Raw genomic sequence first — 16,274 nt, forward strand, 5'->3', positions numbered from 1 at the left:
GGCCACTGAACACAACTGACTCTCAGCTACCTGCCAAAAAAGACAGGAGCCTAGATTCCAACCCCTATTAGCCATGAGAAAGGAGAACTACGCTGAGCAGGACTGTAAAAATTGCAAAAAACTAGAGAGACGGCAAAGGCCAGCAAGGGGAAAAACAAAGTCTCGCATCCCTGAAGCTGGTGTGTTTTGGAAAAGCTGAGAAAGCTGCAAAAAAATGGTTTGGGCTGGAACAAAGGTCCCTGAACAAAAAGTCCCCAGAAGAACCCAGGACTTAAAACCCTCCCGGGAGCTAATGCAAGTTGGAGATCAACAGTGGACAGCTTGTGCACAAGACAGAACTCTCGTCCACCCTTCCCCACATCTTCTTCTGATGTTATACCCAGGCTTGGCCAGCCTCGGGTCGTGCATGTGTGAGTATGAAAGTGGGTTAAGGCTGGGGCATTAATGCTTTCTTTCTTTCTCTGAGTGACATGGGGGCATTTCCAGCACTCACCACTGTTATTTTATTATTTTATTAATAAAGCTTTAAAACTTAGACCCTTGGTGTGCTCCTTCATCTCCTTCCCTAATGATCCTCAGCCTGATCACCTGACACCTCAGGCAGATGGATAATAAAAATCTGTCACAGATTTGCCACAGACTCCATCAGAAGTAACCAAAACAGGGACTTCTGCACTGTGTGGGAGGAGATATAATGGGGCCTTCTAGAGGCCATCCCTGTCACTGGCATCCTATGGATCCAGAACTGTGCAGATCCTTTCCCCCCCACACACACTCTGGGGGCACTATGATACAGATGCTCCCTAGCCTAGGGAGAAGACTGCAGATAGGAGCCAGCAACAGACTCCATTTGTAAGAAGCAATTTCAGAAGCTGCTAAAAAGAGGGACTTCTGGACATTCAGACTACTTTCTATAGTTTTGACTGGACTTTCTCTGCCCTGTGGTGATTGGCTGTCCTTGTCAAGCCCCTTCACAATATCTTTGCCTCAGATTTACTCCACAGCTGCCCCTCTTACCCTCTTCTACCCTGCCCTGTCCTCCTCACCCCTTTCCCATCACTTTTGCTTTCCATTTTTTTGACCTCTCCCAACAAACCTGAAAGTATGGCAATTTCATGCCATTAGCTGTTACCACATTGATCACTCTGCTGGTGTTAGAACCCCTCCTCCACTCTGTGTTTGTCTTGTCCATTTCGATTGTGAGCTCTTTGGGAAAGGGGCAGTGCCTGGCTCAATGGGGTCCCTATTTTGGTTGGTCCTTAAACACTACCATAATAAACATGATTAACTTTTTTTTTTGGCTGAGTTGAGAGCTGCAGATGAGTATGAGAAACATGTCTAGGGATGGGTAAGAGAAATCATTCAGGGAAAAATTACAACCAGCCTGAACACACTGCATGGGGCTGATTTTATCAGCAATGTCAGAATGATATATTCTGGGATGACTTTAGTGAACCAAGAAGCAATGGAGTAAAAATAAATTTATGAAATGCAAGTTTAAACATATTTATGTTCTGAGTGATCCCAACATTTGCCAGTCATTGCATGTGTCTGTGTGTGTCTTGTGTGTGTGTGTGTACTTATAAAATAATAATATATGGACTCAATTCTACTTTCACTGTAGCTTTGCAGTTCTCCTTTCAATAAAATTTTCTGGATTTTTTTTTTTAAGAGAGAGACTCTGTTGTTCTGAATTTTGAAAGCACAATAAATTATGTGCAATCAACAAAGCTGTTATATGACACTGTCAAATATACAACTAATGAAACTGTAATCACCAGGCCTTATCATTCTAGTTGACGTTCTAATTTAATAATAGTTTCAAATCCTCAAGAGCCTTCTTAAATGTATTTATCATGCATTTGCCATTACCTAATCCAAAATAATTGTCTAAAGTTGATTCTCTAAATTATACTAATAGCATCTTGAAAAGGTCTACATTTTCAGTAGGTTCATGGTAATGTAAATATATACATCACATTAATATGTATATGCTGTAGTATATCCTATTAACAAGGATTCTGTAGAATTGCAATTTAGTGCTATAGGTGTTCCCTGCCGTGACCAGGCCATAGATCCAATTTGTTTCTCACCTCCCGAAGGCAAGGAATTTATCCAATCTGAGTCATTGGATTTTCACCTCCTGTTTCATTTTGGATAGATTCTCATCCATTATATGCCTCCTTACTCTCGTAATGTGCTCACTTTTCAGGATTGGATTGATTCTGCAGATTTAAGGTCTTGATTCTACACCCATTAAATCAAAGGCAAAGCTCCCATTGACTTTACTGTTCCAGGATAGGCTCTAAATACAGGAATGCCTAGTTGATATAGTCTATTCATTCTTTTAGGGCTCAATTCTGCCAAATGCTGAATGTTCTGGCTCTAGTTCAGCAAAGTACTTAAGCATGTTCGGAACTCTTGGTTAAAGTTAAGCACATGCTAAACTGCTTTGCTTGAGTGGGGCCAGAGTGCTTAGCACCTTGCATGAACAACTCTATCATCGGGTTTCAGATACCAACCCCATATGTGCAGCTCCCTACACTAAAACATTTGTTTTGTTCTGTTAGAAGTGGAGCAAGATGAGGTTATCTTTGCAAGGGTGTAGCAACTGCATTTGCAGTTTTCCTGTGCCCCCTGGAAACATTGTGCTTGCTTCTGGCACAATATTTCCAGGAGCTCCCATTAAAAGTTAGAAAAATCAGTTAATTTTAATTCACAGCCTTTTCTTCTCCTTACTGCAGTTCACTTTCTCATCTGCTCCTTTAATTACCCTTCCAATAATTCACCACTTTAATTTCTATGGATAAAATTACATAATTTAAATAATGAGCAACATGATCATTGTATAGATTTTGGGTTTTTCAATAATAACTCAGCTGATATCTCATGCTTTCTGTGATGTAGTGGATCGCACTTTTGCACTGCCGTGTTTTCCTGTGCAATTTAGTTATCTAATGAAAGCTCTGTGACTCTAACTAATGTCAAGATCAAGAAAAAGAGAAGAAATAAAAACAAGTGAAGCTAGACCAGGCAATATTTTGTCTTGCCTAATTTTTGTTTCCACTTGTCAGGAATTCTGGAGATTAACCCTGCCACAACAATGCATAGTAAAGCAGGTTATTAATCTGTATTAGAATCTGTATTAGAATCTGTATGCACAAAACCCCTTTGGCAACTGTATATGTGATAAGAAAAGGAGGACTTGTGGCACCTTAGAGACTAACAAATTTATTTGAGCATAAGCTTTCGTGAGCTACAGCTCACTTCATCGGATGCATTCAGTGGAAATACAGTGGGGAGATTTTATATACGCAGAGAACATGGAAGAGTGGGTGTTACCATACGCACTGTAAGGAAAGTCACCCACTCTTCCATGTTCTCTGTGTATATAAAATCTCCCCACTGTATTTTCCTCTGCATGCATCCGATGAAGTGAGCTGTAGTTCACGAAAGCTTATGCTCAAATAAATTTGTTAGTCTCTAAGGTGTCACAAGTCCTCCTTTTCTTTTTGTGGATACAGACTAACACGGCTGCTACTCTGAAACCTGTATATGTGATGTAAGGGTGGGATTCACAAGGGGGACTCAGGTGCCTAAATTGAATATTTTAGGTGCTACTGGCATGCACAAAAACCCTGCTTAGCTGCTGACTAACACTGTATATGCCTAAGTTCCCTGGGTGCCTAAATTTCCACTGTTAAAGTCCCCAAGGCACTAACATTTCACTGTCTGGGTATGCATGAAGCTGCCTAAATCCTAACACTGCCTAACAACTCAGTACTTAACTCCATCCTAAACCCTTTGTAGCTTGCCTTTGGGGTCTGATCTAGTAGGTGTGTTCAGAGAATATCTAAACCCACACAAAACAGCCAGAGGAGGAAGTGGTGGTGTCCTTAACTTTTAGCTCAGTGGTTACAGCACTCCCTCTGGACATGGATCCCTCTGTCTCTTGTGGAGCAGAGATATGAACTTGGATCTCCTCCCTCCTAGGAGAGTATATTAACTTATCGGGTGCTCTGTTGAAGCTGTTTAACTTTATATAAATTAAATATCCATTGGGCCAGAGTGACTGTATAGCTTGGCAGTTAGAGGACTGAGGTGTGAGACCCAGGTTCCAGTCACCCTGCTCTAATTACAATATATTTATACAGGGGAGGCCAAAATACCACATAGTCCAATGCTCTAGATGCTTTCCTGGGAATATGGAGACCCAAATGGAGTCCCTCCTTTCAGATGTTGTCATGGTATCCTCTCGCACTGAGGATATCCCTGTGGAAGAGGAGACCCCAGTTATTAAGAAGAGACAGATAACTATAATGGGGGTTCAATTATTAGAAATACAGATAGTTGCATTGGTGATGATCAAGAGAACTGAGTGGTGAATAGCATGTTGGATGTAAAAGTTGCAGACCTCTTGAGACATCTAGATAGACTTAGGTGCAGTGTTGGGGAGGAGGCAGTGGTCATGATACATGTAGGTACGAATGACATAGGGAAAGGCAGGAGAGGGTTCCTGGAGGCCAAATTGAGGTTACTCGGTAAGAGACTGAAGCTTAGGTTGTCCATGGTAGCAGTCTCTGAAATCCTTCCAGTTCCACGTGAAGGGCCAGTTAGGCAGAACTGCAGGGTGTCAATGTGTGGATGAGATGATGATGTTGAGAGGAGAGATTTAGGGTCTTTTTGTAACTTAAGGTTTTAACTAGAGGGATTCTCTATGTTTTGAATCTGATTACCCTGTAAGGTATTTACCATCCTGATTTTACAGAGGTGATTCTTTTACTTTTTCTTCAATTAAAATTCTTCTTTTAACAACCTGATTGCTTTTTCATTGTTCTTAAGATCCAAGGGTTTGGGTCTGTGTTCACCTATGCAAATTGGTGAGGATTTTTATCAAGCCTTCCCCAGGAAAGGGGGTGTAGGGCTTAGGGGGATTTCTGGGGGAAAGACTTTCTAAGTGGGCTCTTTCCCAGTTATATTTGTTAGAAGCTTGGTGCTGGCAGCAATAAAGTCCAGGGACAAAAGGTAAAATAGTTTGTACCTTGGGGAAGTTTTAACCTAAGCTGGTAAAAATAAGCTTGGGGGTGGGGTTTCATGCAGGTCCCCACATCTGTATCCTAGAGTTCAGAGTGGGGAAGGAACCTTGACAGTGTCCATCTTGATATACTTTTCCAGTTTCTTTGATCTGGGTACATTTCATCTTCCTTTATTGAATGTATTTACATAGGCAATCCCTGAGAAGGGGATGTACCATCATGGTGTGTTTTTTTTTCAAAATCATTCACAACTGTAATAATTAATCTCCTATAAACAGGTCAGGGTTCCTATTTTTTCCTGCCTCTCATATTTATCCAAACATTCTTTTGAAAGTTTATGCCCAGAATAATTATATCTCAGCTCAAATTAGCATTCTTGAACCTTTAAGGTGATTGTCTACTCTTTGATTAAATCATTGTAGCATGCTAACTAACCTCTGTTCAAATGTTTATTGTCCCTGGTTTAGGGTCTTACCTTGAAGAGACATGATTGCTATTTTCCAGTAATTCTATATTAACATGATTTTACTCCATGTTACAGATGAATTATTAATAGTTTAAAGTTGATACACCTACCAATAAAATGTTAAAATAAAACCTATTAATTGTACCAACTATAATTAAATGATTCACCTCTATAAATATAAAATAGATAGAAATGGCCAGAAGACATTGACAATCATCAGGAAAGGTGAAGAGAGTATATTGCCAAACAAATATACACTGAAATAAAGTAACCAGTACAATTACATTTTTCCACATTATGCATTTCTAAAATATTTTTGTTTAGTAACATTATTAGAGCTATTACACACTGAGAACGATGCAAAATCATTTAATGGTTCAATATAGACCGATTTTAAACTACTAGAGTAGTTCAGTTAAAGTACTTCATTTTGGAATACTAGAGTTGTCCTAAAAATAAATTATTCCCATAATTTTATACCATTCTAAATTGAAAGCTCAAGATCCTGATAATTTTCAGACCTCAGTATTTATGGTAGGGAAAGAAAAGGAAAACGAGCACTCAGAATAGCAGTAATTTGTTCTGCTTTGCACAAATACACTTTTGGATTTGCATTCTTGAATGAACTCAGATATCTATGCAAAGTCTGAAGTTATTTGCACTTATTCAAACTTTAAAAAGGAGAAATCAAACAAGGTGAAGCCAAAAAGAGGCAAAAGAGGAGATAAAAGTGCAGGCGATATTATATGGTGTTGAGCTGTGCAAAATTTCCACTATGAAACTCAAAACCATAAGAATGCAGTGATCCAGCAGAGCCAGTGAAAACTGAAAGACTTAAATACAGCTGAGGAGACATCACAAAGGGGGAAAAGGAGAGAGAAACCCAAGTGGGAGTGGACTGGGGAAAGGACTGCAAACAAGATTGGTCCCCGACTTTCAAAAGTGCTAATCGCTCAGCAGCTCCACTGAAATCAATGGGAACTGCAAGCTGATCTACATTTTTTTTAAAATCAGGCCACTTATTTAAGCATCTAAATATGGATTTAAGACACCCACTAATTTTAGACACCCATTTTTGAAAATCTTGGCCTGCAAATATTATTTAGCTCCATCACTGGTCAACAAGGAAACTGGAGAGAGCCATGATTGAGAGGGGCTTGGGAGATGAGTGTCCTGCAGAGCATAAGGGAGTTGAGGTTGTGATTCCCTAGAAAAGCAAGGACAAGAAGGGAACAAGGCTGCCTCCTTTCCAATGAGTCAAATTGATATCCAACTTTGTACTCTTCTCTTCTACTAAGCCATGTCTTTTAAAACAAATTGTATCCCTATGGCCATTGACACATGAAATGTAACAATCAGCTGAGCTGTTAAGTTATTCTCTCTTCTAGTTTCTCCTGGATGCCCTTTCATCCATGGCTGAACTCTATTCCCACTCCCCCACACACTACTGCACTGAAAGAAACCTGTCACTTTTCTCTCCTTCAGCCCAGTTCTTGTCTAGGTCCCAGATCCTCAAAAGGTAGTTAGGCACCTAAATATTGTTGAGGATCTTGGGTCTAGGCATATATGCTGAGTTTCTAATGTGCCAGGGAATGCTCCCCCTGGCTCCACCCCAGGCCCGCCCCCACTCCACCCTTCCCCCAAGACCCCACCCCAGCTCTGCCTCTTCCCGCTCTGCCCTCACCCAATCTCTTCCCGCCCCATTTCACTCCCTCCCCCAAGTGCTCCCAGCCCTTACTCCTTCCCCCTCCCCCTCACGCAGTGCAACAGCTGATCACGGTGGGTAGGAGGCACTGGAGGACGGGGAAGGCACTGATAGGGCGGCTGCTGGAGCCAGGGCTGGAGCACCCACAGAATTGGTGCCTATGGGTCTAGGTGATTTTTCCATGCATCCAACAGGCTGAAATACCTTCTGAGAGAGAACTTCTTAGTGTGTGCCCTTTCTTTACTACTGTTTTAGAGGTTGTATGTTTAACTTTTCTGAAATAGTCTGTGAGATTCCCTGAACATTCAGAAGGCCAGATTCTGAACTGGTGTAAAATGGTATAAATCTATAGAAGTCAAGGAAGTGACACCCACTTACACCAGCTAAGAGTCCACACACACCCCCGCCATGTTGCAAGTGGTCTGTCTAATTAAAAAAAGATTTATTTAAGAATAAAGTGAGAATCATATTAAAACAAAATGAATGTTCTGAATAACATATCTAGTTCAACACCCACATCTAGATAGGTCCCATGAGGTTGAGTTGCAGTGAACAAAAAAGGATTTTGTAGTTCCAGCAATCCTTTCTCACCTCTACTCTCTTAACCATGTAGCTCATCAATCAGACACTTTCTCCTTTAAGTCTCTTGAGTTTTCTGTACCCCCTGCATCCTAATCCTTTATAGTGTATAACCATTTTTAATATTAAAGGTGTGACAAAATTAATTACCATATCAAGCATGTAGGTTATATCAGCATTTCAGCAATGTAGAGTTTGATCTAGTGAATTATCTGGGGGAAGTGAAATAGTCTCTGTTCTCCATAAAATAGCTATTGTTCCCTGTATCTGCTTACATCCCCACTCCCTGTCTAACTCCGGATAGATTTCCCACTTTCCCGTTTCAGAACCTAATATTTCAAATCCCACTTTGATCTTGCCTGATCTTTTGTCAGCGAAAGAGTTGAGGTGACAGGATCTGGGTTTGCAAATAAATTGTTCCTGGCTGGAGGCAATAGTTAAAGCCAACTTCAGGCTGTCTTCAGAAGAACAGGATTTACATTTATTGTGTAGCTTCTTCTTACGGGTAGTTCTACTCAAAGCACATATGAAATGTTGGACGATTAAATCCAGTGTGCCACAAAAAATGCTCAAATTCCTTTGTAAAAGAGCTCAGGAGTAAGGGTTGTCTGAGTGTTACATCTCTATAGAAAAATCAGAATCATGCTAATTGAATACGGTTGCCTTCAGCAACTTCCACCAGTAATACTCTGCATTCTTCTTTGAACCAATTATTATTGGCTGAAGGCAAGGGGGTGTTGGAAATGGTTGATCAAATACATTTATTGAACAAAATATGGCCTCATTTCTCGATTAATCAACTTAACAGTTAGCATTTGACCAGCTTTTGTATAAAGTGAGAACAAAAAGACAAGCTAATTCTTATTTCCAGCTCTAAAACTATGGACTCTAAATATAAACAAGAAAATAGGTCCATGAATCAGGGAAATAACTGTACATGTATTTAGGATGGAAAACTAATGTGCAAGAAAAAAAATCAAAAGAACTCTTACTGTATAATATTTATTAGTTCTTATCTAAACTTCTTTCTGAAAAGAGTATTACCAAAAGACTCTTATGCCTCCAAGTGTCTACTCAGAAGATGCTCACTGTTCGCTCCTTCCTTCTCAAAGCAAAAAATAACTAAATAAATAAAAAATAGGCCTGGTGCTGTGCTCTCAGTACAGCCCTGTTAATCTCACCCACAGGTAGTATCTGAGAGAAGATGCCTTAGCTTTTGATTCCCACCATTTCCCAAGACTGTTGAGGTAGTCAAAGACTCCTTCCACTACCAGTTAAGCACAGTTTCTGCAAAAACTCTTTGGTCAAACTGTGTAGCTTTGGTGTTCAACTCTAATTGGAGGTCTAGGGCTCTCCCATTTATGAAGAGCTGCAATTAGGATTTGCAGTTACATTCTTTTGGTGATATCTTTCCATGAGTCTACTGCACATGGCTGCCATCATCCCCAGTGATATGCAGCCTCACTCTTTTCCCTTTTGTTGGAAGCTATGTAATGATCAGAGACAGCCACTGCTTTTCCACCTTGGCTAGGAGGCTCATTCTGCCTGCAAAGCTGAGGCAACATTTTGGTGATTAAGAAATTTTTTAAAAAATGGAAAGTGGTAACTGGGAGTCAGAGAGGACTCAACTAGCTTGGAAGTGGATATATTATAATAATTGATCTATATGTGAAGCTTCCAAACCCCAGAGTATTATAGAAGTACTACCAGAGAAATTCTCCAGCCTCCATTTTGTGAGTCTAAACTCTATTCTGAATAAGCAGGAGTCACTCCACTCCAAGATGGAAATTGTAGATATTGAGCATGCTAGGTGCTGAAAAAGGGTGAAAAGTGTTGTTAATTGGCAGAAAGCTCAGGAACACTAAAATTGCATCTTGGCAAATGGCCAAGTGAATGAAAGGCCAGTTGAGGTAAACAACTAGCTCAAGATCCTGCCTTGGCAAAAAGCCAAGTGTGTGAAAAGGCCGGCAGAATCATAACTCTGAGGTAAACAGCAACTGTGAGCATTTGCAAAGTGTTGACATATATACAAGAATGAGGTAATGTTTAGTAGCAAAACATGCCCAGACAAAGACCTGGGAGCTGATAGCACTGTGTAACAGTCAGATGCTCAGGAGCAGAGTTAGCAATCAGGAGAGGATGGACAAAGAGATTAAAAGACTGCAAGAAAAACTGATGAAAAAGAAGTTAGAAGCTGCTAAGAGACCTGACCGCAGAAGATTGGAGTGGAGGTAAATGACCAGAGCTGACCAAGAAGCAAGCAGAAATAGCAGTAGCAAATAGAAGCAGCAGTCAGATACAGAGATTAAAGAGTAAAACCAAAGTATTTATAAAGTAAGTCTTCTAGTTTTTTAATGATAATATAGCATAAATATAGGGTAGGGTAGTGTATAGTATTTGTGTGTGTGTGTGTGAATAAGAATGCATAAATTCTGCTTTTAATTGCAATTTACCTATGTAAAATTTAGGGCATATTTAAGAATTTCTATCAGCAATCTATAGAGGACTGACCATCTGTTATAGAGCACATTGCTTAGAGTCATTTAATGTATGTATGCTTAGAGTTATGTATACTGTTGTAGTTTAAAGGTTCTTTAGCTTTCAGTAAGGGATTTGTGAAAGGGACTTATGCCTCATTTAGGATTTTAGATTACATTTCAGTAGGGATTGTTGCTTACATTAATAAAAGATACTTTGTTTTGGAAAGCGTGCTACCTATGTCAATCACTTTATCAGAAGGTATATCCGTGACCTTCAAGGATTTTCTGACCTACTCTGGAGTCCAATACCCCAGGCAGAGCCGATTAAGGGAGAATAGGCAGTTTCTTCTAGGGGTGCCCTAAAGCCTAAATTTCAGGGTAACAGAAGTACCTAGATTATGACACAGTACTGATTGATCCATGATACAGTCTCATTTGTGTAATGAGCCTAAAGATTGACCAACTCCTTGGGATTGTGATTTCCCCCCTGTCAAAACCATACAGCTAAGGGTAGCCTAGAATTCCTCCTTACCTGTAAGGGGTTAAGAAGCTCAAGTAACCTTGTACAGTTAAGGGTAGCCTAGAATTCCTCCTTACCTGTAAGGGGCTAAAAAGCTCAAATAACCTGGTTGGCACCTGACCAAAAGGACCAATGGGGAAAGAAGATACTTTCAAATATTGGGAGGAGGGGGAGGACAGCTTTGTTTTTGTGTGTTCTCTTGGGAAGCAGAGAAGCATCAGGTCAGAAAACTTCTTCTCCTATAAACCATCCTAAAAGTCTCTCATATTACAAAAATTGTAAGTAAAAGCCAGGCAAGGCATGTTAGATTATCTTTTGTTCTGCTTGTGATTTTTTCCTTTGCTGGAGGGAGGTTTATTCCTGTTTTTTTGTAACTTTGAAACTAAGCCTAGAGGAAGTTCTGCTGTGTTTCTGAATCTTTTGTTACCCTGTAAAGTTATTTTCCATCCTGATTTTACAGAGGTGATTTTTACATTTTTTTTTTAAATAAAATCCTTCTTTTAAGAACCTGACTGATTTCTCTATTATCCTAAGACCCAGGGGTTTGGGTCTGTGATCACTTTGTAACCAATTGGTTAGGATATTATTCTCAAGCCTCCCCAGTAAAGGGGGTGTAAAGGCTTGGGGGGATATTTTGGGGGAATAGGAACTCCAAGTGGTCCTTTCCCTGGTTCTTTGTTAAATCACTTGGTGGTGGCAGCATACCCTCCAAAGGCAAATAATTTTAACCTAAGCTGGTAGAAATAAGCTTACGGGGTCTTTCATGCAGGTCCCCACATCTGTACCCTAGAGTTCAGAGTGGGGAGGGAACCCTAACACCCCCCATTCTCCGATAGTGAGTCCAGTTTGCTCCCTAACCATATGCAGAGGTTATGCAGTTCTGCGGCCATGCTTTCCCACCCCCAGACTCTTGACGAAATATGCACCTCTGAAAGTATACTTTTTGCTTCTGTCTCTGTGTCTTACATTGGTTGCACATTTGACCCTAGTACCCTCAATCCCCCTGTGTCCGCACACAAAGGCCGCTATATGTCACCAATTTAAGAGTACAATACAACATATTAGTAAGAATAGATGAAAAATATTAGCAAGTAACTAGTGAGACTGAAAAACCCTGGTCACCCTTGAGGTCAAATCCCTAATTTATCCCCCAATTTGGCCTCCATTTCTGAGCACATTTTTGTCTATTATTACTAAACAAATGAATTTGGCACAAGTGATACTGTATGCAAAGTGTATGTGCAAAAGATTGCATATATGCAAAATTTTACATACACAATCAGAGTTTGAACCTTTTAGACAAGTGGTGGGCAGCCTGCGGGCCACATGCAGCTCGTCAGGGTAATCCACTGGCGGGCCACCAGATAGTTTGTTTACATCTGCACGGCTGCCCGCAGCTCCCAGTGGCTGCGGTTCACCATTGCCGGCCAATGAGAGCTGCAGGAAATGGTGCGGTCCACAGGGACCTGCTGGCCGCTGCTTCCCGCAGCTCCCATTGGCCGGCAACAGTGAACCATGGCCACTGGGAGCTGGGGAGGCTGTGCAAACATAAACAAACTGTCTGGCGGCCTGCCAGCGGATTACCCTGACAGGCCACAGGTTCCCCACGACTGTTTTAGACTTTCCCTCCCCTCCTCCCCCCACAAGTTTAGATATAGTATTTTAAAATTGATGTTCCAAACAATTTAAAATAAATCTTACCCATGCCTGTCCTAGAAATCCTACTATGAAACATCTAAAATGTGTTCAGTAACACTCTAATACAAAAAAATCAAAAGGCAAGAAATAAGGGCACTGTGTTAAACTTGTTAGTTTAGATTTTTTGAGAGCAAAGAGAATTTAGTCTGAGGCCACTCCAGTTAGCACATGTAAATGGTTGAACTATTACATTGTTATTGGTTGGGTGATTGAGTCACATGGCTGAAAATAATGGAAGTAGCACCCAAAAACACAGGCAGATGGAAATGCTGAGAAGCTGAATCATGTAACCAGAGGGTTTTAAAATCCAGGGATCGAGGCTTTAATTGATGGAACTGTGTGTGTCTCTTTGTGTGAAAGACAAGTTGAGTACATACAAGAAACTGAGAGAAACTCAGGGAGAGAGAGAAAAAAAAGCCAAGCAGAAGTCTGGAGCATGAAGTGTGTGGCTGACTGACTATATCCTCTAATATCCTGAACAAACATTACAGAATTAAGTTAAACCTTATTGAATTATGGTTAATAGCTTTGGGGCACATGGTATTAAAAACGTAATTGTGTATGTGGTGGTGTGTCTTTTCATGTACCTTTTCTAGCAAGAAGGGGGGATGCTAGTGAACTTCTTCTGTTGTTATCCTTTGAAGCCACCATCCGCGAAGATATGCATATGCTGGTTCAAACTGGATTCTCCAACAGAGAGACCAACAGAAAAATAAAAGACTTTTGGACAAAAGCCTGAATTTAAAATGACTCAGGTCCTTCTTCCTGATCCAGTTAATGGACAGGACCCCTAGTCTATGGAGAGCCCAAATCCTTAGAGGAAGATATGAAGGACTTAGTCTACTGAGGCCCCATAAGACTGTGTGCTTGTTCTGAGCTGAAGCTCTGATGAACTTGTAACGACGAAGAAGCCCCTATGGAAGGGTGATGCCTGATAAGCTTATTAGCATGTGTTCCTAATAATGTTCTTTTAATATTCCTAATAATTTTTTTCACTGTGAGGTTTTTTACCTAAAATAAAGTAGGCTTGCTTAGAAAGAGCTGTATGGTCACTTATATCTGTAGCAATCACTCTGTTATGTGTCACTGAAGAGAAAGCAAGGAAGTCTGTATAGTCAGATGGTTTTGCTGGGAAATATCCAGTGAGGGCAGGGAACTGTGCAGTCATGGAATACCCTTGTCAGAATAGAGAAAGATGCAGTTGCCCACCCAGAAAGACAACAGCTGAGGAGCTGGAAGCTGAGGTATTGCCCTTGCTGAACCACTGAGTTGGTGCAGTTGCCCTGCTCTGTGACAGTACGGCCCTGGGAGAAGCCAAGAGAGAATTCTGGGTTGGGATGCTGGCTGAGAGAAGCTTGGGTCTATAAGCAAAAAAACCTACTCCTTTTTTTTCTCTTTTTTTGTGCATGTGTGATTCTCCTAAATTTGGAGAAGTGGGACGTTGTATGTTCCTTTTAAAAATACCTGAGTGTATCAAAGAAAGCACCAGTTCCCATTTCTCCTTCATCAGTTTCTGCTCCCAAATAGAACTTCTGCAGGACCCCAAACTTTGACTAGCTGCTTTGGCCAAAAAGGGACAACAATATTTTAAGATAGGATAACAATTACTGATTGACTGCTAAGAGAGCAAAGGGATCAGTAAAAGAGCTGGCACACTGTAAAGAAGACTGCTCTATTGTTCATCAAAGTTTCCTATGACTAAGCAGTTATTTCAAAACAAAACAAAAATCTCGCAGTCCAGCACATTCTGGTGTCTCATCCATCATAGCAGACACTTTTCTGATTTGATTGAAATGTTTTTTTTATTTAAACACTGCATTGATCACAGCAGCAGCTTGCTGATGACTGCCTGGACAAGCCTGGGCGAGCAGATATCTTATCCAGTTATGGCAATTATAGGCAAGAAGAGGCCATCCACTTGCAAACCCTATATTGTACAATGTAGGAAGCATAAATAGTATCAGGGTATCAGTAGATTTTTTGTGGAAATTTCTGTCATAGATACAACATATTTTTCTGAATGTTATATAGCTTTTAGCTTGCACTTCCATCTAGTCCAGCAATTTATTATGTATCTGTACTACTAATGTATAATTTAATTTGACTTATAAAACAGATAAAACATTTTGATTTTGTATTTATACTACCTTATACATTTCTTGGGTAAGGGTTAATGGCTTCCTCCATGTACTGGACACCCCTAAGTATATTTTCAGTATTCAATATATAATAGATGATGACAATCTTAAGGAATGATGCAAGTTTGTATTTAATAGGAGGAGGGAATATTTTCTAGAGATGTGTGAATAATTTTAGAAGCTCAGAATTTTAACAAAACTCACAATTATTTAGGTCCATATTCATAGCTTTGTAAGGCCATAAGGTATCCTCATGATTATCTAGCTTGACTCCTACAAACAGGCCATAGATTTCATCCAGTGCATCCTTCATCTAGACCAACAACTGGTAGTTAAACTAGAGCATATCTTTTAGATCTGTATCACCTTTCGTTTCTCTGAATCTTCACAAGTCGCCAATTGTGTTGAAATTCATCTATGACCCTTTTTAGGTCTCACCCTCTCCGCTGGGCAGGTGGCTCATCTATCACACAAGTTTGAGAAAGTTGAAGGAAAATATATTCCTAGGTCCCCCTTACCTGAGAGACTCCCAACAATGCAAGATTAAATAAGAACAGCTGGACAGAATTCACCTTCTGGATAAACTGCAGAGCAGGAGGGGCTCATCTGGGCCTTGGCTTGGCCACTTTTAAATAGGCAGGGCCCATTGTAACTACAGGCAAACTACAAGCAAACTAGGCAGCTGCCTAGGATGACTAGGGTTGCCAACTTTCTACTCACACAAAACTGAACACCCTTGACTCACTGCCTGCCCCTTCCTTCCTCTGAGGCCCTGCCCCCTGCTCACTCCTTTCACCCTCCCTCTGTCACTCTCTCTCCCCACACTCATTCACTCGCTCATTTTCACTAGGTTGGCTCAGAGGATTGGGGTGCGGGTGAGGGTGACGGTTCTGATTAGGGATGCAGGCTCCAGGGTGGGGCCAGAAATGAGGAGCTCAGGATGTGGAAGGGGGCTCTGGGCTGGGAGGTGGAGCCAAGTTGTTAAGAGTATGGGAGGGGGCTCTGGGCTGAGGCAGGGGGTTGGGGTATGGAAGATTGTATGGGCTCTGAGCTGGCGGTGTGGGTTCTGGGTTGGGGCCAGAAATGAGGGCTTCAGGATGCAGAATGGGGCTGCAGGCTCAGGCTGAGAGGTTCAGAGTGTGGAAGGGGCTCCTGGCTGGGTCAGGGGGTTGGGGTGAAGGTGTGTGTGTGATGACTCCAACTGGGGGTGAAGGCTCTGGGGTGTGGCTTGGGATGAGGGGTTTGGTGTGTAGGAGGGGGCTCCAGGCTGCTATTGAGGGGTTTGGAGGGCGGGAGGGGGATCAGGGTTGGGGGAGGAGTGGAAGGGTGCGGGGCAGGCTCTGGGTGGTGATTACCTCAGGCAGCTCCTGGAATCAGCAGCATGTCCCACTCCAGCTCCTGCATGGAGGCACAGCCAGGCAGCTCTGTGTGCTACCCCATCCACAGGTGCCACCTCGCAGCTTCCATTGTCCACGGTTCCTGGTCAATGGGAACTGTGGAGCTGGTGCTTGGGATGGGGGCAGCATGCAGAGCCCCTGGCTGTCCCTATGCCTAGGAGCCATAGTAGGGACATGCCGCTGCTTCTGGAAGCTGTGCAGAGTGATGGCAGGCAGGGAGCCTGCATTAGTCCCACCGTGCTGCTGCCAGACTTT

At 41.6% G+C, this 16,274-nt stretch overlaps 1 long non-coding RNA gene across 3 annotated transcripts in view; it reads left to right on the forward strand.

The window, feature by feature from the left end:
• Positions 1-9,777: 9,777 nt before the first annotated feature.
• LOC125637927 (uncharacterized) overlaps positions 9,778-16,274 on the forward strand; it is a 210,578-nt gene continuing 204,081 nt past the window's right edge. For all 3 annotated transcript variants that reach the window (XR_012668828.1, XR_012668826.1, XR_012668827.1), the window contains exon 1: positions 9,778-10,120. This is a non-coding gene — a long non-coding RNA (uncharacterized LOC125637927). The remainder of the gene's footprint in view (positions 10,121-16,274) is intronic.

This window comes from Caretta caretta, chromosome 1, assembly GCF_965140235.1.
Source record: "Caretta caretta isolate rCarCar2 chromosome 1, rCarCar1.hap1, whole genome shotgun sequence".
Taxonomy (NCBI): Eukaryota; Metazoa; Chordata; order Testudines; family Cheloniidae; genus Caretta; species Caretta caretta.